At 42.0% G+C, this 24,244-nt stretch overlaps 1 long non-coding RNA gene across 1 annotated transcript in view; it reads right to left on the reverse strand.

The window, feature by feature from the left end:
* Positions 1-9,376: 9,376 nt before the first annotated feature.
* The window catches only part of LOC307002135, a 172,065-nt gene continuing 157,197 nt past the window's right edge, over positions 9,377-24,244 (reverse strand). The window contains exon 3 of the long non-coding RNA XR_013798427.1: positions 9,377-10,130. This is a non-coding gene — a long non-coding RNA (uncharacterized lncRNA). The remainder of the gene's footprint in view (positions 10,131-24,244) is intronic.

Here is a 24,244-nt window from a genome sequence, read left to right on the forward strand (position 1 = left end):
CACTTAGCTAAGAATTGCTAGCATGTTTTAACATGTTTCTAACATGTTTATAACTCAATGGTTTATTTAATATGTTGCTAGTACAGCATCACAGTGTTAAACATGTCACTTCCTGTTGCCAATAGGTGGCGCTATTACTATAACTGAATATTCTCATGTAAATGTGTTCAGGACAGAACTCTTATCAAACGTGTGAAGTTTGGGGCAGATTGGGCATTCAATGCCTGAGTTACAGCAAATTCCTATTTAATTGCAGTAATAGCATGCTTTAGCACTTAGCTAATGTTTGCTAGCATGTTTTAGCATGGTTCTAGTATGGTGTTAACATGTTTAGCACTTGCTGGCAATTTTGTATATGTTAATTAGGAGTCCAAAACGGTGTTAAACATGTCACTTCCTGTTGCCAGCAGGTGGCGCTATGACTGTAACTGAATTTGAGCATGGTCATGTGTTCAGGACAGAACGCTTATCAAACGTGTGAAGTTTGGGGCAGATTGGACATTGTTTGCCTTAGTTACAGCAACTTCCTGTTTCATGGCGAAACATCAAAATTTGTCAGGCCGCCGAGGACACGCCCTTCGACGAAAACTCTAGATCTTCGCAATTTAACGTCGCAAAGGCCTTAAGATTACACTCACCAAATTTGAAGATGATCAGATTAAAACTGTAGGAGGAGTTCGTTAAAGTACGAGGCCTGAAAATGGCAAAAACTGCACAAAAATCAGAGAGGAAGTTCAAAATGGCTGACTTCCTGTTGTGTTTAAGGCTATGCTCCAAGAGACTTTTTTGTAGGTATTGGGTCATTACATGTATGTACCGAATTTCGTACACGTACGTGAAACGTAGCGGGAGGCGCACTCCGTTGAACCATTATAGGTGGCGCTATCGAGCCATTTTACCCCGCCCAATTCTGAAACGCATATCAGATGTCAATTTTCGCCAGTTCTGACGCGTGTGCAAATTTTCGTGAGTTTTCGTGCATGTTTAGGCCCTCAAAAATGCGATTAAATGCGGAAAATAATAATAATAATAATAATAATAATAATAATAAACAGAGCAATTCCAATAGTGTCCTCGCACCATCGGTGCTCGGGCCCTAATAAACAGAGCAATTCCAATAGTGTCCTCGCACCATCGGTGCTCGGGCCCTAATAATAAACAGAGCAATTCCAAGAGGGTCCTCACACCATCGGTGCTCGGGCCCTAATAATCCGAAGGAAAACAATAGGGCCTTCGCCTTTTCAAGGCTTGGGCCCTAATAATCCGAAGGAAAACAATAGGGCCTTCGCCTTTTCAAGGCTTGGGCCCTAAAAAAAAGGAACTAAGCATATTTGTCTTGTCTTTTATTAAACATTTAGTGAATTTTAAAAATGGTGTCCCACAATCTGTCCCGTGCCGCTCTGCCACTAGGTCCGTCCAAGTGCACTGGTGGAGGTTATCATCAGGCTGGAGATCATCTTCAGGCTGGAGGTCATCATCAGGCTGGAGATCATCTTTAGGCTGGAGGTCATCATCAGGCTGGAGGTCATCATCAGGCTGGAGGTCATCATCAGGCTGGAGGTCATCATCAGGCTGGAGGTCATCATTAGGCTGGAGGTCATCATCAGGCTGGAGGTCATCATCACTCTGGAGATCATTAGGCTGGAGGTCATCATCAGGCTGGAGATCATTGTTGTGGCAAAAATTCATCAAACAAACATCACTGCGTAAAAGACACTCAGAGTCAAATTATAAAATAGAAGTATTTATTCTTGCAAGAATAGGAGCAGTCTAATACACAGTCGTTACCCTGTGCAGAAGAGTGACACACCCCCAGACAGACTGAACCACCTTTTATCTACATTTCAAGGCCTTCTTCAGAGCCTTCCTCCCACAGTAGTTTTCCATCCAGTAGTTTTCCATAGACAAGGAAGCCATAACACTAGTTTAGATTCGTCACTAGTTGGCCCAATAAGCCCCCCTGCACCAAATGGCCTTCTGATATTTAGGTCAGAGGTCCTTGCTCGTCTGTTCTCTGGAGTGTCTCCCCCTTCTGCCTCCCCAGGTACATGAACAGAATCTTCTCTCACTACAAGTGAGAGACACACATGTGACATTCTTCGAATCATCTATATTTTGCTAAAGATCAATGAATATCATGAAATCTTCACCACATCATCATCAGGCTGGAGATCATTAGGCTGGAGGTCATCATCAGGCTGGAGATCATTAGGCTGAAGGTCATCATCAGGCTGGAGGTCATCATCAGGCTGGAGGTCATCATCAGGCTGGAGATCATCAGGCTGGAGATCATCATCAGGCTGGAGGTCATCATCAGGCTGGAGATCATCAGGCTGGAGATCATCATCAGGCTGGAGGTCCTCATCAGGCTGGAGATCATCATAAGGCTGGAGGTCATCATCAGGCTGGAGATCATCAGGCTGGAGATCATTAGGCTGAAGGTCATCATCAGGCTGGAGGTCATCATCAGGCTGGAGGTCATCATCAGGCTGGAGATCATCATCAGGCTGGAGGTCATCATCAGGCTGGAGATCATCAGGCTGGAGATCATCAGGATGGAGGTCATCATCAGGCTGGAGATCATCATCAGGCTGGAGGTCATCATCAGGCTGGAGATCATCATCAGGCTGGAGATCATCATCAGGCTGGAGATCATCAGGCTGGAGGTCATCATCAGGCTGGAGGTCATCAGGCTGGAGATCATCATCAGGCTGGAGATCATCATTGGCTGGAGGTCATCATCAGGCTGGAGATCATCAGGCTGGAGATCATCAGGCTGGAGATCATCATCAGGCTGGAGGTCATCATCAGGCTGAAGATCATCATCAGGCTGGAGATCATCAGGCTGGAGGTCATCATCAGGCTGGAGGTCATCAGGCTGGAGATCATCATCAGGCTGGAGATCATCATTGGCTGGAGGTCATCATCAGGCTGGAGATCATCAGGCTGGAGGTCATCATCAGGCTGGAGATCATCATCAGGCTGGAGGTCATCATCAGGCTGGAGATCATCATCAGGCTGGAGATCATCAGGCTGGAGGTCATCATCAGGCTGGAGGTCATCAGGCTGGAGATCATCATCAGGCTGGAGATCATCATTGGCTGGAGGTCATCATCAGGCTGGAGATCATCATCAGGCTGGAGATCATTAGGCTGAAGGTCATCATCAGGCTGGAGATCATCATCAGGCTGGAGGTCATCATCAGGCTGGAGGTCATCATCAGGCTGGAGATCATCAGGCTGGAGATCAGCATCAGGCTGGAGGTCATCATCAGGCTGGAGGTCATCATCAGGCTGGAGGTCATCATCAGGCTGGAGATCATCATCAGGCTGGAGGTCATCATCAGGCTGGAGGTCATTAGGCTGAAGGTCATCATCAGGCTGGAGGTCATCATCAGGCTGGAGGTCATCATCAGGCTGGAGATCATCATCAGGCTGGAGGTCATCATCAGGCTGGAGGTCATCATCAGGCTGGAGATCATCATCAGGCTGGAGATCATTAGGCTGAAGGTCATCATCAGGCTGGAGGTCATCATCAGGCTGGAGGTCATCATCAGGCTGGAGGTCATCATCAGGCTGAAGATCATTAGGCTGGAGGTCATCATCAGGCTGGAGGTCATCATCAGGCTGGAGGTCATCATCAGGCTGGAGATCATTAGGCTGGAGATCATCAGGCTGGAGGTCATCATCAGGCTGGAGGTCATCATCAGGCTGGAGGTCATCATCAGGCTGGAGATCATCAGGCTGGAGATCATTAGGCTGGAGGTCATCATCAGGCTGGAGGTCATCATTAGGCTGGAGGTCATCATCAGGCTGGAGATCATTAGGCTGGAGGTCATCATCAGGCTGGAGATCATCAGGCTGGAGATCATTAGGCTGGAGGTCATCATCAGGCTGGAGGTCATCATTAGGCTGGAGATCATCAGGCTGGAGATCATTAGGCTGGAGGTCATCATCAGGCTGGAGATCATCAGGCTGGAGATCATCATCAGGCTGGAGGTCATCATCAGGCTGGAGGTCATCATCAGGCTGGAGATCATCATCAGGCTGGAGATCATTAGGCTGGAGGTCATCATCAGGCTGGAGGTCATCATCAGGCTGGAGATCATCATCAGGCTGGAGATCATTAGGCTGGAGGTCATCATAAGGCTGGAGATCATCAGGCTGGAGATCATTAGGCTGGAGGTCATCATCAGGCTGGAGGTCATCATTAGGCTGGAGGTCATCATCAGGCTGGAGATCATTAGGCTGGAGGTCATCATCAGGCTGGAGGTCATCATCAGGCTGGAGATCATCAGGCTGGAGATCATCATCAGGCTGGAGGTCATCATCAGGCTGGAGGTCATCATCAGGCTGGAGATCATCATCAGGCTGGAGATCATTAGGCTGGAGGTCATCATCAGGCTGGAGATCATCATCAGGCTGGAGATCATTAGGCTGGAGATCATCATCAGGCTGGAGATCATCAGGCTGGAGATCATTAGGCTGGAGGTCATCATCAGGCTGGAGATCATCAGGCTGGAGGTCATCATCAGGCTGGAGGTCATCATCAGGTTGGAGATCATCATCAGGCTGGAGGTCATCATCAGGGTGGAGGTCATCATCAGGTTGGAGATCATCATCAGGCTGGAGGTCATCATCAGGGTGGAGATCATCAGGCTGGAGGTCATCATCAGGCTGGAGATCATCAGGCTGGAGATCCTTAGGCTGGAGGTCATTATCAGGCTGGAGGTCATCATCAGGCTGGAGATCATCAGGCTGGAGATCATTAGGCTGGAGGTCATCATCAGGCTGGAGGTCTGGGTCATTAGGCTGGAGATCATTAGGCTGGAGGTCATCATCAGGCTGGAGATCATCATCAGGCTGGAGGTCATCATCAGGCTGGAGATCAGCATCAGGCTGGAGGTCATCATCAGGCTGGAGATCATTAGGCTGGAGGTCATCATCAGGCTGGAGATCAGCATCAGGCTGGAGGTCATCATCAGGCTGGAGATCATTAGGCTGGAGGTCATCATCAGGCTGGAGATCATCATCAGGCTGGAGGTCATCATCAGGCTGGAGATCATCATCAGGCTAGAGGTCATCATCAGGCTGGAGGTCATCATCAGGCTGGAGGTCATCATCAGGCTGGAGATCATTAGGCTGGAGGTCATCATCAGGCTGGAGGTCATCATCAGGCTGGAGGTCATCATCAGGCTGGAGGTCATCATTAGGCTGGAGGTCATCATCAGCCTGGAGGTCATCATCAGGCTGGAGGTCATCATCAGGCTGGAGATCATTAGGCTGGAGGTCATCATCAGGCTGGAGATCATCATCAGGCTGGAGGTCATCATCAGGCTGGAGATCATTAGGCTGGAGGTCATCATCAGGCTGGAGATCATCATCAGGCTGGAGGTCATCATCTGGCTGGAGGTCATCATCAGGCTGGAGATCATCATCAGGCTGGAGGTCATCATCAGGCTGGAGATCATTAGGCTGGAGGTCATCATCAGGCTGGAGGTCATCATCAGGCTGGAGGTCATCATCAGGCTGGAGATCATCATCAGGCTGGAGGTCATCATCAGTCTGGAGATCATCAGGCTGGAGATCATTAGGCTGGAGGTCATCATCAGGCTGGAGGTCATCATCAGGCTGGAGATCATCATCAGGCTGGAGATCATCAGGCTGGAGATCATTAGGCTGGAGGTCATCATCATCAGGCTGGAGATCATCTTCAGGCTGGAGGTCATCATCATCAGGCTGGAGATCATCATCAGGCTGGAGGTCATCATCAGGCTGGAGATCATTAGGCTGGAGGTCATCATCATCAGGCTGGAGATCATCAGGCTGGAGGTCATCATCAGGCTGGAGATCATTAGGCTGGAGATCATCAGGCTGGAGGTCATCATCAGGCTGGAGATCATTAGGCTGGAGGTCATCATCAGGCTGGAGATCATCATCAGGCTGGAGGTCATCATCAGGCTGGAGATCATCATCAGGCTGGAGATCATCATCAGGCTGGAGGTCATCATCAGGCTGGAGATCATTAGGCTGGAGATCATCATCAGGCTGGAGGTCATCATCAGGCTGGAGGTCATCATCAGGCTGGATGTCATCATCAGGCTGGAGGTCATCATCAGGCTGGAGATCATCATCAGGCTGGAGGTCATCATCAGGCTGGAGGTCATCATCAGGCTGGAGGTCATCATCAGGCTGGAGATCATCATCAGGCTGGAGGTCATCATCAGGCTGGAGGTCATTAGGCTGGAGGTCATCATCAGGCTGGAGGTCATCATCAGGCTGGAGATCATTAGGCTGGAGGTCATCATCAGGCTGGAGGTCATCATCAGGCTGGAGATCATCATCAGGCTGGAGGTCATCATCAGGCTGGAGATCATCATCAGGCTGGAGGTCATCATCAGGCTGGAGATCATTAGGCTGGAGATCATCATCAGGCTGGAGGTCATCATCAGGCTGGAGGTCATCATCAGGCTGGAGATCATCATCAGGCTGGAGGTCATCATCAGGCTGGAGATCATTAGGCTGGAGGTCATCATCAGGCTGGAGATCATCATCAGGCTGGAGGTCATCATCAGGCTGGAGGTCATCATCAGGCTGGAGGTCATCATCAGGCTGGAGGTCATCATCAGGCTGGAGATCATCATCAGGCTGGAGATCATCATCAGGCTGGAGGTCATCAGGCTGGAGGTCATCATCAGGCTGGAGATCATTAGGCTGAAGGTCATCATCAGGCTGGAGGTCATCATCAGGCTGGAGGTCATCATCAGTCTGGAGATCATCAGGCTGGAGATAATTAGGCTGGAGGTCATCATCAGGCTGGAGGTCATCATCAGGTTGGAGGTCATCATCAGGCTGGAGGTCATCATCAGGTTGGAGGTCATCATCAGGCTGGAGATCATCATCAGGCTGGAGATCATCAGGCTGGAGATCATTAGGCTGGAGATCATCATCATCAGGCTGGAGATCATCAGGCTGGAGATCATTAGGCTGGAGATCATCATCATCAGGCTGGAGATCATCATCATCAGGCTGGAGATCATCAGGCTGGAGATCATTAGGCTGGAGGTCATCATCAGGCTGGAGATCATCTTCAGGCTGGAGGTCATCATCATCAGGCTGGAGGTCATCATCAGGCTGGAGATCATCAGACTGGAGGTCATCATCAGGCTGGAGGTCATCATCAGGCTGCACCTCCACCACAGGGATCCTCTCCTTTCTGATGTGTAATGGTGTGTAATACGGCACATGTAACAATAATGTCACAGTCCCTATCAGGTGCAACCCTCAGACTTTTCAGACACTGAAATTTTCCCTTTAGTTGCCCATGGTCAATTTAAAACTGTGCCCTTGTCCTGGCTAGAGCTCCATTGTCCAGGTTGTGGGTCAGGGAATGGGGTCATAAAATACTGCCTGCAGGTATAGCCCCTGTGTCTCCAAGCATGTTGTAATCACCTACATAATGAAAAAAAATAGTTATGTTAGGCTCAGAATACGTGTAGCCTATGTAATACAAGTGTGCTTGATATTTATATTTTCCGATTCCATGTTCAAATAATGTGCTACATGTGACTATGTGACTGATATGGTATAGTGTCACACACCGCCAAGACATTTTAGTCAGTCAACTGCATACTTTTATGTACTTATGTTCATACTTTTAGAACAAGGCTGTACACATGTTTTTTTCTGCTGTAAAGTTGGGCATTTTAACATGGGGGAGATACAGATTTGACTCACTTCTGCAGCCAGCCTCAAGCGGCCAGTCGAGGAACTGCAGTTTAACTCCCTTCCCGTCTCTCTCTTGAAACCAACACGGGAGGTTGCCGCTTGGCTATTACATTTAGGCTAAATATTTGAAGACGCTTTTATCCAAAAAAGGAACAAAGAAATTCGTCAGATGTCAGTAGGTTAGACAATAATAATACAGGACTAAGATTATCACACATAAACACAAGATTTTGATGCATATCCAAATGTGCAGAGTGTGGAGCGCGCACTGCATAACACTTGCATTTTCCAATCAACAGTGGAAACAACTTAAAATACTCTAGAATTTCTGGTCATACAGAAAAGAATAATACATCATTTGCAACTACTTTTATTTGTGTAAACTCACAATAACAAGAAACCGTTGTGCTTTTGTAAAATAAAATAAAACAATCAGGCGTGGTTTCATGATCTCCGTGCACTGGAGCGCGTCTCAAATGAACAGAAACAAAATTTAGCCTACCTATATAAAGCTTGAAATGTCCACTTGTAAACAAACAAATTTGAATGAATGCAAATACCGTCTGATTATGTAATCTGTATGAAAGGAGCATTTCTCTCTAAAGGCGCATCTGCTTTACAGCGGAGATGGAGATATGTTTGCAGCCACACTGATTTAGAAAACACTAGTTTATTAATAAACAATTAAAATGACTTATTTTTTCAGACACATTTATTATCATTAGCCTAAATCTCTGTTCCAGAGACATGGCTCTTCTCATTCAGCACTGCGGGAAAAATATAATTATTTGACTTTAGAAAACCAGTAAAATCGACATTTTCTCAATATTAATTTGTGAATATTGTAAATGTTTAATTAAAGCTGCAGTCCGGCAATTTTTTGTGTTTAAAAATATCAAAAAATAAATTTTTGAAAAAAAAAAACAGCCAGTGTTCAAAACGATCTGCTTGCCTTACCTCGATTCAAAACGGTAAGCTTGTAATAATGATTTTAATTCCAGTGGTACTGGGGAATTTCCGCGGGAATTTCGAGCATGTCTTTGCGTCATTACGTCACTTCTGTACACATAGAGAATGAGTCCCGGCTAGTCGGCTGTATAGCGTGTGTGGATGATGGTGGAGATTTAGCTTAGCACTTGGTATGGCAGATCCCGAAAGTTTAACCCCCTGGGGTCTGAGGGGTTTTTGGGGCCCTTGAGAGGTTTTGACATGCCCTAACATTTGTGCTTATTTCAGCTACTTACAACATACCTTTGGCCAACACATAATTATGCTGTATTGCAGCACAAACTCTGCTACAATAATATGTGAGCAAAATGGAAGTTACATGTTTGCATTTTATAGAAAAAAAATATTATGCGTGGTTAGTAAGTTTTGGGAAAATATTTGTCACTGCAATGAGCTCATATAACTCATACTGAATAGCTTGGCACAATACTTTTGAGTTACCATTCTTGTAGGCTAGAATGTTTACTACAAAATGATGTGAAAATCATTCTGATCACTCTTTCACAAAACAACAATATAATGATTTAAACTTTGCAAGTCAGTTTTTGTGCCAGCACTGCTTTATGCGTAGGGGTGTTGATGGCCATGAATATGAATGAGGGGAGACAATAGACACTCCCCCATCACTGGCTAATGCCCCCATCACGGTGCTGTGAGGCAGAGAGGAGAATCTGAGAATGAGAGGACATTCAAAGGTTTTGTTTTTTAATCTGTTTTTATTGTAATTCCTCTATGTGGAGGAACTAAATGTTGTGCCTCACAAGACCACAGTGCTACCGTACATATATAAACATATAGTACCAGTCAAACGTTTGGACACATTACCATTTTTAATATTTTTTTATATTTTTGGAAGAAGGCTGCATTTATTTGATAAAAAATACAGAAACAACAGTAATATTGTGAAATATTATTACAATTTAAAATAATGATTTTCTATTTTAATATACTTTAAAATATAATTTATTTCTTTGATCAAAGCTGAATTTTCAGCATCCTTACTCCAGTCTTCAGTGTCACATGATCCTTCAGAAATTATTCTAATATGATTTGATAATCAGGTATTATCAATGTTGGAAAAACAGTTATTATTATTATTATTATTATTAAAAAGAAAAGCATTTATTCAAAATATAAATCTTTCCTAACAATATAACTTAACACATCCTTTAAAAAAAAGAAAGAAAGGTAGTGTATACTGTTACAAACAGACTCATGGGCGAATGTGAGTAAACAGAGGTCACTTGCGGTCCAGTTTCCCGGGCAGGAATCACGCAGTCTGTGCAACCATGTCCACATCAGTCTCGGTTTTCCATGACAGGGTGGACTTGGACCTGTTGCTTGTTTGCCGTGGCTCTCTTCGGGACCGGTGCTTGGACATGTTCATTGTCACATCTGTTGATAACACAATCAAAGAAACTGTATTATTATCGCTATCAATCACTAATGGCCATGGATTAAGAAAAAGACAACCGATTTTGTAATTTCACACAAGAATAGGTAGGCCCTACTTGTATATTATGACGAGTATATTATGTATATTGTAAACACAATTACATTTCATCAGTAAAATATTACGTCTGTGCACTTACCATCATTCTCGATTGAGAACTGAACGACACCTGCGTGTCCCTCTGCTGGAGAAGGAGAGTGTGATGCAAACACATTCCTAAAAAAATAAAAACAACTGTGTTAGCATACATTATCCAAAGATGGGCGATTAATGGGTATGGACGCACAATGCATGTAGTCTATATATCTGTTGATGGGCCATAGGACGGAGAAATATCTATTTATGGGCCATAGATCGCGAGCTGTTGATGGCCATTATCTGCGCACGCATTTCAAACATTTACACCTGCATTCACAATCATCTGTGGCAATATTTTAGCGTGTGTCATAGGCTAACCAAAAACGAACATTTATATATAAAAATATAATGTCTAGTATTTAGACAGTATCACATTTTACCGGAGGCTGAAATATATTTGCACGAAATCATATTTACACCTAAGCAGATATTCGCAAAAGTCAGTATTTTTAGCATGATAATCAGTGTCATAAGCTAATCAAAACGGATTGAAATATAATACAAATATGTTTAGAGAGTAATATCACATTGAAACACGACCATATACGAATGTTAGGGATATTGTAAGGCAATCTTTCCTGTAAGATGTCAAAAGCTAACCAAAACTAAGCAAACTATAGTCTGAAAATTCACATGAGTTCTATATAATCAGAAAAGAATGATATAAACACTAAACAACTTACTCGAACTTGTATCCTCTGTGGGATCAATTCGCTCTTGAAAATGCAGCCGTTCTCCGTCTGAATGCAACCGTTTCTCTGAGGAAAAGGTGAATTCTTCCTCGCTGTCCATAATCATCTGGAGGACGACTTTACCGGAGAAGCGTGCCATCCTCAAAACGCGATGAACTATCCGTGAATCTGACGAGAAACTGCGTGTGTTTTCATCATGGGATTGGGCGTGTGCAATGCGTATAGATCACCTCAACTATTAGCATGTGAATAGCGCCGGGGGGCGTGGCGGCATCAGCTCATTAAAAATAATGAAGAGAGAACGAAAAACTGCGCCTCTCCTTGGTTTCAAACGGATTACATAAACTAAGAATATGTGTTTTGTAATATAAATTACTTCATTTAAAAGAAGAGAATTCTAGCTTCATAAAGACAAATGTCTCGTTCCTGAGTGGCAAGTATTCGCTGAGTTACAGTTCATTTTCGGACGCGTTTCAGAATGGACTTCCCTGACAGAGAGAAGGCAGAACTCGCATCATGTTTATTTTTCTTTATTTGGCGAAAGACACAACACTTTGTTTTTATTGTGAGTATACACAAAAAAAATAGAAACTTAACTGGATCGAATGATGTAAAACACTTAAATGTAAGATCAAAACCAACAAAGTATTTTGAATCTCTTTTGCACTGATAAGAAAAAAAGCGAGCAGATCACGCCGGCGTGATTGCCGACCCCAGGGGGTTAAAGGGACAATCACAGGGACAACTGGAGATTCACCAGTTGTAAAACCCAAAAGACTTCGGACTTCAGTGGCTACAGAAAAAAAGAGACTGCAACCGAGCCCATGCTAAAACCAGGATAAACATCGCAATTTGTGTTGGAATATGTATATTTTTTTTATTTTTTTTTATTAAATTTTTTCCTCTCCATTGTATGTTGGAAGTTATCTTAATTGTACTTATTTGGGTAGTTGTGACCAGTCGGGGAGGGAGGGGGTTGAGGGTTATTGGAGCAAAAATGTTGATTCTGTACAGATGTATTGTGTTGCATTCTGGAAAGTTGAGAATCAATAAAAACTGTTAATCTAAAAAAAAAAAAGAAGAGGGTGTTAATTTTGGTAAGATGTTTAAGATTAATTTAATACTTAGGTCATTTTAGTAATATTCATTTAAAACACTGCCTGGTCAAAAAAAAGGTCGCTGTTTGGATTTAAATAGGCAAATGCTTAAAGTCCGCGTGAACCGGAAGTTGCAAACGACTTTTCTCGAGTTTTGTCTCGACTTCGAAGTGTTGTGACGCATTTCCGAGTGAAACGGAATATTGAACAGAGGGTTTTACTCCAGCGCTCCTCCTCTCCATCTCTCGCCCACAGCAGAGTAACGGGTTGAGGGGAGTGGCTAAGCGTTTAAACAACCCAAGTCGTCAAGCCTATGTCATCAGAAAAAATAACCATTCCAGACCCGGAAGTAACTTTACAGACTTTGATTAAAGATAACTTCGGCAAACAATTTTTTTCTGTGTATTAACTTGCACGGATTAATTGTCCACCACAAGACTAGTAATATCCGCTAACAAAGTAAATAGGGTCAATTTTGATTTCATGCCGACTTTAAGAGTCTGTGATTGGATCATCATTGCAGTGATTATGTTTCTATCATTTTATATGCTTGGGAACAGTTATTTTAAACCATAATTGGAGTGTGTAGCTTTTTATTCCTTAAACAACTATGAAGGCACATCATTGCCATATTCCAGGATTGACAATGTGAAGATTCATCAGGTTTAAATTGTGAAAGAATAGTTGGGAAGTTAGAATAGAATAGTTAGCCATGATGTGTCTTCCTACATAGTTGTTTAAGAAATGAAAACCTACACACTCCAATTATGGTTTAAAAGAACTATTCCCAAACATATAACATGATAGAAACATAATCACTGCAATGATGATCCAATCATAGACTCTTAAGCATTTGCCTATTTAAATCCAAACAGCAACCTTTTCTTTTGGCCAGGCAGTTTATTTTATTTATTTAGTTCCCATAAATGTTTTTAATATTTATTATTTAGTGTCAGTTTTCATTATAATTCTGTTTTAATTCTGTTTCACTTACATAATTAATTCCGTCTAAACAGTTTGGGACACTGACCTCTCTTCTATACTACTGCTGTTGCATCTGATCCCACCTTCTGCCCAAGGCCGGAAGAGACCAGGAAAGGTGTCTGCTTCTCAAGCAGAGAAACATCTTGTTGTCTTCAAGAAGGTTTGTTTTTCCATTTTTTTTCATCATAGTTTCTTTTATTTAACACATCAGTGATGGTTCTCTTCAATTAGCTTGGTCTTCTCAGAGTGGAACAAACATTGAGGAGCATCTTCGAAACGTCATTGCTAGTGCTCAGCCCTATCTCCTGGCTGTGGGACCTCAGAGGAAATCAGTTCACCAGTACTTCATCATTCTCGACCAGCATGCCATTCCATGCAAGTCAACCTCTTCTCTTGGTGCCTTTGACGAACTGTTTAAGGCACACTTTGTTTTTGGTACCACCTACAACTCTATGCTACACAACATGTACACTTTCATTCAGACCACTGTGTACAACATATACCCCTTTTCCACCAAGGCAGAGCTGGTGCTGGTTCGGAGCCAGAGCCTAGTTTCAAATCGGTTCTTTGTTTTTCCACCGCCAAAGCACCAGCTCCGAACCAGTAAAACTGGTTCTTAAGTAGCACCAAATCATTGCAGGGTCTAGAACGGAGCCAAGTAAGAACCGCTTGCGTCAGGGGCTGGGGGCGGGGTTACCGTGACCAACAAGACGAATAGAAACTTGTGACCGCCATTTTTAAATAGCAGCTAGTCGAGCTAATAGCAGCTCGATTATAATATCCGTCTATGTAAGTTACGGCGAGCTGCACGAACGCGTTGGATTCCGATGTATTTTTGCAATCCCATGAGGATCCATAGTATTGCAACGTCCGTTATTGTTGATGGCTTGTTCGAGATGCATCGGAGCGGCGCGGACCGATCAGAGCTCCGGGAGTGTTTGGAGAGCATACGACTCCTTGTGCTTTTGATCGCTTTCGCAGTGTTTTATTGTCACGCGGCGATCGGTCTGCGAGAAGCCGAACCATCTCGAACAAGCCTGGTGTGTTTTTGTTTGGCGCTGTCGCGCTAGCGTTGCTGGGCAACATGAGATGTATACACAGTGACGTAAGATATGGCTCTGTTTTGGCTCTCTAGCCGGTGGAAAGGCAAACCGGTTCTTAGAAGAACCGTCAGTAGAACCAACTCCGAACCGGCTCTAGCTCTAGCTCTGAACCAGCACCTGGTTCTTGTTGGTGGAAAAGGGGTAATAGATGTTGGCAAAGTGAAAGAGAGTCCTCGTGTTGCTGAGGTCAGAGCAAGGCTGCTTAGCTAGGTCCCGTTTTTTTGCCCCCATGAAGTGTTTTGTTTGTCAAGCTGATTTAAATGGTTCAAAAATGCTTCTTAGGCACTTCAGATTAGTTCATGGTTTTGTTCCTGGAAAGAATCTTCGCCTTAAATGCATAGAAGCAGGTTGTGGTTCTGTGTTCGGTACTTTTTCAGGTTTTAGGAAACATCTGCACACAAAACATGCTGAGCAAAGTGACAGTGAGCTAAATTTTGACACCACTGATAGCCATGAGACTGCCAAAGCAGATGGACAAAGTAGTTCTGAAGTATTTGATGAGATTGGCAGTGCCGGAGAGGTGGCCACAACATCTGTATTAACGTCAAATAAGAGCACTTTCAATATGTGTGCGTCTGCTGTTGCACAACTAAAAGTTGCTGGATTAAGTCAATCTGCTATAAATGGTTTTGTTTCATCTATGTTGCTCTGCCTGCCTTCACAGGACACTGCTACTAAAAGAAAGATAGAACATTCATTTCAAAACTTGGAAAATCCATTTACTTCGTTAAATTCTGAAGCCAAACAAAAGAGACTCTTTTTGGAAAAGTGGGGAATTATTATCCAAACGAAATTGTGCTTGGCACAAGATTTGACAGCAGGAGAAATAAAACCACAGGAACATTTGATCAGGTTGTTGTGACTGATAAATTTGCTTATATTCCCATTTTAGAAACACTGAAGGCAATTTTACAAAATCCGCAACTTACTGATTTGTTTAAACCCAGGCATGTTCCAAAAGAAGGTATTTATGTTGACTTAAGTGATGCAGCATATTTTAAAACTAATCCTTTATTTTATACAGAAAAGGATGCCTTACAAATTCAGCTATTTTATGATGACTTTGAGACCGCTATTCCTTTGGGATCCAAAAGGGGCATACACAAATTGGGTGCTATCTATTTTACATTAAGAAATTTCCCCCCAGTTTTTAACTCCTCATTGGTGAATATTCATTTATGTCATGCACAGGATATTAGGCGCTATGGTTTTAATTCTACACTTGAGCCTCTAATAAATGATTTGAAAGTGCTTGAGATTGAGGGGGTTAAGAATCCAGTAACTGGAAGTTGTATTAGGGGTACTATTGTTCAAGTCACTGGAGATAATCTGGGCTTGCACTGCTTGTTTGGGTTTCTCGAGTCATTTGGGGCTCGTATTGCTGTCGTTTCTGTCTTCTTGAGAAAGATCGCTTTCAGTCTGTGTTCTGTGAAGATAATCCTGAGGTTGTACTAAGAACATCTGAGATGCATGCTCTGCACTGTGAAACTTTACAAACTAATTCTACACTCCCCCATGTTTATGGTGTCAAACGGACATGTTTGTTAAATTCACTCAAGTATTTCAACACAGCCAACAATTTCGCAGTGGATATAATGCACGACATTCTAGAAGGAGTTGCTCAGCTAGAGGTAAAACTTGTTCTCCAGTACATTCAGTTGAATTTTCTGAGCGCTGACGATATTGCTGGTAGAGTACATGCTTTTGACTATGGTTACAATCAGCAGAGGAACCGTCCTCCCGTGGTCAAATTGTTCGATGGAAGCAACAATTTGGGTTTAAATGCAATCCAATCTTGGTGCTTGTTACGCAATATGCCCCTATTATTGGTGATTTAGTCCAAAGAGATGATAAACACTGGCATCTTTTGCTTTTACTTTTGCAGATTGTCAACATTGTATTTTCACCTGTCCTAACAGAAGGCATGACCATTTATCTTAAATTTTTTTCACCAGCTTAAAAAAATCACCAGCTATTCAAAAACTTATTTCCTGAAAGAAATCTTTTGCCAAAGCATCATATAATGATACATTACCCACAGTGTATAAGAAAAATTGGACCAATTCTTCACACGTGGTGTATGCGTTATGAAGCTAAACACACATTTTTTAAAACGCAATTAAAAAGTTTCAAAAACATCACCAAAACACTAGCCAAAAAGCACCAATTTTGTATTGCGACGTACTGGGAGTCTTTTAGCCAGTACAGATTGTCTCTTGGCCCAGGAAAAATGGTAGAACTCTCTGAACTTAAATGTGGTCAAGAGATCGCTTCCAAACTAGGAGTGGTAATGTCAGAAGCTGTCTATTCTGTAAAGTGGATCAAACACCACGGCACAGAGTATCGCCCTGACTTTATTATCTGTACGGAAGTAGCATGTGAGATGCCAGTGTTTTGTAAGATCAAGACTATTGCTGTGAAAGATGAAAATGTGTTGTTGTGTGGAACGCTGATGGAAACTATATGTTTTGATGACCATTACCATGCATTTACAGTCAGACTGCATGCAGACAGAGTTTTTAAGGTAGTGAATGTTAATGAGCTGTGTTTTTTCAAACCATTTGATCTTCAGATGAAATATGGTACAGCAGATTCTGCACTGCATGTAGTGCCGTATTGCCAGATCGTATTGCCATTTAATGCAGATGTGATATATTTTTGTTCATGTATGAGTGTTTCCTGAGCCTGAATGTTGTTTTAATAAATGTTTTAAATGTGACATTGTTGAAGTTGTTTTCTTTAAAAAAAAAACATGTTTTAAGAGTTAATTTGACATTGTAGAAGATGAATTGTTTTTCTGTACTTGCACCACAAAGATAAATATATATATATATATATATATATAAATATAAATAAATATAGCTGCAAGCAGCGATTACGGGCCCAAGCCGGTGGCACCGCCACCCTGGTGCCTTTAGTTACACTAAAGGCACCGGGCTGGCGCTGCCACCGGCTTGGGCCCTCCATCGCTGCTTGCAGCTATATTTATTTATATTTATATATATATATATATATATATATATATATATATATATATATATATATATATATATATATAAAAAGCCGCCACCCCGTTGCCTTTCGGGTTCCTGTGCACGACGGGCAATAACGTAACCCCGCTTTGACTGTCGAGAAGAAGTCTGCTTTAGAGCTTGCATCAGTGTGAGTCTTTCTAATCCCCTCCAAACACACACAGAAAAGGGGGGGGGGCTGTCTGTGTGTGTACACATGCCTAGTACCTAATAAATCTGATATGCATGTTGAGTTTCATGCAATTTGAAGCATGTTAAGAGCCTCAAATGCACCCAAAAAGAATATAAAAGTTTAAAGCGTTGCCATGGCAACAGTATTTAAGATATCAATAATTCTTTCACATGTCTACATCTGCCGTGTGTTTACATTATACACATAAAGTTTGAAGCAAATCGGGTAAAAATAAGAGGGTGAATTCAAAGCATTTTGAAAGTGACACACTTCCTGCTGCCAGTTGGTGGCGCTATAACTTTGACTCACAATAGTCACATCCATGTGATCGGCCTCTTACAACGAACACACTGCTGAAGTTTCATCAAGATCAATTAATGTATGAGGATGTTATAACACACTTCCTGTTTCCAATATTCGAAATATATCAAAACAGAAAGATTTTTTTACATTTAAAAGCGTGCAATGAAAAACAGGAATAGGGGAGGGGAATGGCCGACAGAGACAGATAACTTTTGAAACTAAAAAAATAACATCCTAACTTTGACAGAAAGTAGTCTTTGATAATGTTTAAATATACATAAAAATGCAGCATTGAATTAATTGAAATTAGTGTACTTTAAAACACTTGTTTAAAAGAAAAAACAGATTTATACATAGTATAAAACACTAGATGGCACAATATACCTATTTTTAATAATCTTTCTGCCCCCCTCCCCACACAGACAAACACAGGAGGGGCTGTCTGTGTGTGTGGCTGCGATGTCAAGATTGCAGTGTGTGTGTGTGTGTGTGTGTGTGTGTGTGTGTGTGTGTGTGTGTGTGTGTGTGTGTGTGTGTGTGTGTGTGTGTGTGTGTACGAGGATCGATCGAAAAATGGAGACATAAAAACATACTCCGTCATTTTGTTCATACAGGACATCATTCAAACTGCAAAGTGTTTCCTTATATTTGTGTGCACTTGCAATAAAACACAACATTGTGCTTTTGTTAAACTATAAACTCTTGTCAAACTGTAACATACAAATGTCACCCAACCAAAATCACACACACACACAACAATGTTGACTGTTTTTGTTCTGTTTCAGCAGCGAAAATAGTTAAACAAAGATCACAGCAGAACCATCGCGCATCTCAATGTTTTTTCATTAGTGAATGATTCCGCATTTTGAAAGAATCGCTTGACTCAAAGATTCAATGATCAATCCATAAAGATCTGTGTCATTCATGAATGATTCAGTCGTTCGAACGACTCGTTTGAACGAATGAATCAATGACTCGCTCATTAAGACGGTCGTGTTTTTTCATTAGTGAATGATTCCGCATTTTGAAAGAATCGCTTGACTCAAAGATTCAATGATCAATCCATAAAGATCTGTGTCATTCATGAATGACTCAGTCGCTCGAACGACTCGTTTGAACGAATGAATCAATGACTCGCTCATTAAGACGGTCGCCTGGCGACACCTATAGGAGGTTTAGTGTTATGTTTAAAAGTAGCCTTTCATTATTTGCAACGATCGTTAATTAACTTATATTTAAAACAATCTTATAACATTATTTAATGCATTGTTATTTTTCAGTGTAAAATATTTAATTTGATCAGCCACAGGGTAGGCTAACAGTGTCTTATTATTCTAAATAATTTAATTTATTGATAAAATTTAGAAATTAAAAATGAACTATGAAGCATACATTTAATAAGAGTAGGGTGTGAGTAGGTATAGATATTACAATATACAGATATTCAAATATAGTGGGCACTAGCCTATTAAAACCTGAACGTGTCCGCTTAATAAATCGTGAGCTGAATGAGTCGCAGCAAACATCAGCACAAGGAGTCCAATTTCATTAATCATGGGTGAAAAGCTGACTGAAAAGATTAAGAATAATAGGCTATTGAACACGCAATTCAAGCAATCCCACCCCCGAAATGGCGCTATGTTTAAAATTAAACTAAATGCTCACGGCTGCACGGGCAATAACGCGTTCACGGCGAGGAACGAGCAGAACAGAGTGAATGTGTTTTAGTTCATTCCTACTGGACGTCCAGTACTTACTTTGGCTTTTAAGTTAGCGATTTAAAAGCCCCCGCTTTAATTGCACATCGATTAACCGGTAGGAAAATATTCTAACAGTCACTATTTATATAGATACAATATACAATGGGCCTACCCGATTTTGACCACAAGAGGGCAGTATTGCCCTATGTATGACTTATTTTTTGACTAAAAGGTGCATTCTGGCTGTTTTTTAACTTATACATAATTCTTAAATTGAAATAAAAGAACAAAATGGGTTTAGTTCTGATATTTGTATACTTTTATATAGAAATAAATGGTGTATAATAATTTTTTTAGAAGATATGAGGCTTTTAGTGTTTCCTTTTTTGGACATTACTTTAATCCCTCGCCATAGCAAAACCGTTTGAGATATTTAATATCCGTTCACAATTTAGCATCTTTAATGTATTTTCATCATGTTGAAAAAGTTTGGTGTGAATAAAATAAACCACCGCTAAAAACTCGGAGTCTAAAATTTACCAGAACTCACATTCAAACCAAAATATCTGACTTCCTGTTGGTCGGAGCTAATGACTGTAAATTAGAAAGTTGTCCGGATCGAAGAGAAGAATATACGTACCGAGTTTGGTTACTGTAGGTAAAACTAATACCCCATTTTTGACTAAAGGTGGCGCTACTGAGCCCCTTACCACGCCCGTTTCTGAAACTTCGCACAAGTGTACTAGGCAATAAATGTAAAATGCATGTTGACTTTCATGCAATTTGAAGCATGTTAAGAGCCTCAAATGCATCCAAAAAGAATATAAAAGTTTAAAGCGTTGCCATGGCGACAGTATTAAAGATATCAATAATCCTTTCACAGGTCTACATCTGTCGTGTGTTTACATTATACAGATGAAGTTTGAAGCAAATCGGGTAAAAATAAGAGGGTGAATTCAAAGCATTTTGAAAGTGACACACTTCCTGCTGCCAGTTGGTGGCGCTATAACTTTGACTCACAATAGTCACATCCATGTGATCGGCTTCTTACAACGAACACACTGCTGAAGTTTCATCAAGATCAGTTAATGTATGCAGAAGTTATAACACACTTCCTGTTTCCAATATTCGCCATAAATTCGTTTCCTCGCCACGGCCAAACCGTTCGAGATATCAAAAATCCCCTCGCAAGTTTTCATCCTCAATGTCTTGACTTCATGCACACCGAGTTTCGTGGCGATTGGTTGAATCGTCTAGGAGGAGTATTTTAAATTCCATTGAATGCGTTTTTCTAACTTCCCCAAATAGCCGACTTCCTGTTGGGCTGGGGTAAAAAGTCAGAGCATGAAGTATATATGAACCGATGAGATCTATAAGTGTACCGAGTTTCATAATATTTCATGCAAGCGTGTTTGATTTATGGACCAAGTTTTCGGACCCCGTTCCAGGGGGCGCTGTCGAGTCCCCCTGCCACGCCCGGGTACCAGCTTCAGTCCGGCTCTAATGGCCGCAGGTTCTGACCAGTGTGCAAAGTTTCAAGAGTTTTTGAGTATGTTAAGGGCCCCAAAAGCCCCCAAACCCTTGAAGAACAATAATAAATATAGCTGCAAGCAGCGATTACGGGCCCAAGCCGGTGGCACCGCCACCCTGGTGCCTTTAGTTACACTAAAGGCACCGGGCTGGCGCTGCCACCGGCTTGGGCCCTCCATCGCTGCTTGCAGCTATATTTATTTATATTTATATATATATATATATATATATATATATATATATATATATATATATATATATATATATATAAAAAGCCGCCACCCCGTTGCCTTTCGGGTTCCTGTGCACGACGGGCAATAACGTAACCCCGCTTTGACTGTCGAGAAGAAGTCTGCTTTAGAGCTTGCATCAGTGTGAGTCTTTCTGCTCCCCTCCAAACACACACAGAAAAGGGGGGGGGGGGCTGTCTGTGTGTGTGCCCACCCTCCCTCCCCCCACACACACGCACACACACACACACACACACACACACACACACACACACACACACACACACACACACACACACACACACACACACACACACACACACACAGAGAATGGCAGGGGGAACTCTGTCAGAGAGAGACAAAACCACATTCAAACCAAAATATCTGACTTCCTGTTGGTCGGAGCTTATGACTGTAAATGAGAAAGTTGTCCGGATCGATAAGCACAATATACAGACCGAGTTTTGTGACTGTAGGTAAAAATAACCCACCCACTTTAGTCAAAAGTATCTTGAAAGTAACACACTTCCTGCTGCCAGTTGGTGGCGCTATAACTTTGACTCACAATAGTCACATCCATGTGATCGCCCTCTTACAACAAACACACTGCTGAAGTTTCATCAAGATCAATAAATGTATGAAGACGTTATAACACATTGTGTTTTTCTTTTCTCGCCATAACTTCGTTTCCTCGCCACAGCCAAACCGTTCGAGATATCAAAAATCCGTCCGCAATTTAGCGTCCTCAATGTCTTGACTTCATGCTGACAGAGTTTGGTGGCGATAGGATAATTTTTCTTGGAGGAGTATATCAAATTCCAGGGGCATGCATTTTCATACAGCCCATGATAGCCGACTTCCTGTTGGACTGGCGTAAAACTTAGAGCACGAAAGTTGTTCGGCCCGATTAAATCTATATGTGTACCGAGTTTCATATTATTACATGCAAACGTGTTTGATATATGGACCAAGTTTTTCGGACCACGTTCAAGGGGGCGCTGTTGAGCTCCCCTGCCACGCCCGGGTACCAGCTTCAGCCCAGCCCTGATGGTCGCAGGTTCTGACCTGTGTGCAAAGTTTCAAGAGTTTTCGAGCACGTTAAGGGCCCCAAAAGTTCCCGAGAAGTCCCACACAGCAGAGAAAGGGTTAAAATAAAGCCCCCCCTCCTCTCTCACACACACAGACACTGAGAGAGACTGGCAAAATTCCCATCAAATCACATTCAAACCAAAATATCTGACTTCCTGTTGGTCGGAGCTAATGACTGTAAATTAGAAAGTTGTCCGGCTCGGGGAGATAAATATAAATAACGATTTTTGTTACTGTAGGTAAAACTAATACCCCATTTTTGACTAAAGGTGGCGCTACTGAGCCCCTTACCACGCCCGTTTCTGAAACTTCACACATGCCTAGTACCTAATAAATCTGATATGCATGTTGAGTTTCATGCAATTTGAAGCATGTTAAGAGCCTCAAATGCACCCAAAAAGAATATAAAAGTTTAAAGCGTTGCCATGGCAACAGTATTTAAGATATCAATAATTCTTTCACAGGTCTACATCTGCCGTGTGTTTACATTATACACATAAAGTTTGAAGCAAATCGGGTAAAAATAAGAGGGTGAATTCAAAGCATTTTGAAAGTGACACACTTCCTGCTGCCAGTTGGTGGCGCTATAACTTTGACTCACAATAGTCACATCCATGCGATCGGCCTCTTACAACGAACACACTGCTGAAGTTTCATCAAGATCAATTAATGTATGAGGATGTTATAACACACTTCCTGTTTCCAATATTCGCCATAAATTCGTTTCCTCGCCACGGCCAAACCGTTCGAGATATCAAAAATCCCCTCGCAATTTATCATCCTCCATGTCTTGACTTCATGCACACCGAGTTTCGTGGTGATTGGTTGAATCGTCTAGGAGGAGTATTTTAAATTCCATTGCATGTGTTTTTTAAACTACGGCAAATAGCCGACTTCCTGTTGGGCTGGGGTAAAAAGTCAGAGCACGAAGGATATATGAACCGATGAGATCTATAAGTGTACCGAGTTTCATATTATTACACGCAAGCGTGTTTGATTTATGGACCAAGTTTTCGGACCGCGTTCCAGGGGGCGCTGTCGAGCCCCCCTGCCACGCCCGGGTACCAGCTTCAGTCCGGCTCTAATGGCCGCGGGTTCTGACATTTGTGCAAAGTTTCAAGAGTTTTTGAGCACGTTAAGGCCCCCAAAAGTGCCCAAAAGGTAGTAATATAATAAATATATATATATATATATATATATATATATAAATAAATATATATATATATATATATATATATATATATAAATAAATATAGCCGCAAGCAGCGATTACGGGCCCAAGCCTGTGGCACCGCCACCCCGGTGCCTTTAGTTGCACTAAAGGCACCAGGGTGGCGGTGCCACCGGCTTGGGCCCTCCATCGCTGCTTGCGGCTATATTTATTTATATATATATATATATATATATATATATATATATATATATATATATATAAAAAAACGCCACCCCGGTGCCTTAGATTTCCTGTGCACAACGGGCAATAACGTAACTCTGCTTTGACTGTCGAGAAGAAGTCTGCTTTAGAGCTTGCATCAGTGTGGGTTTTGCAAAAGTGCGCATTGAGGGCACATATAAGAATTTTTTTTATATATATATATATATATTAGTGTTGTCAAAAGACCCGGTACTTCGGTACCATTTCGGTACTAAAAAAATTTAATGGTAACGGTACCAGCTTTTCTTAAGTACCGGTGTAAATTCATCATTTCATAAATTCGTTTCCTCGCCACGGCCAAAACGTTCGAGATATCAAAAATCCGTCCGCAATTTAGCATCCTATTCTAGCATGATTTACCTTGATTTACCATGTTATAGGATGATTTACCATGATATACCACATTCTAGAATGATTTACCAGGATTCTAGCAAGATTTAGCATATTTAATATGATTTTCCATGTTTCTAGCTTTAATAACCATGATTTACCACGTTGCTAGTAATTATGTGAAGCATCAGAACAGATGAAGTGATAAACTGACAAAATAT

Source organism: Phoxinus phoxinus, assembly GCF_949152265.1.
Source record: "Phoxinus phoxinus genome assembly, chromosome: 7".
Taxonomy (NCBI): Eukaryota; Metazoa; Chordata; class Actinopteri; order Cypriniformes; family Leuciscidae; genus Phoxinus; species Phoxinus phoxinus.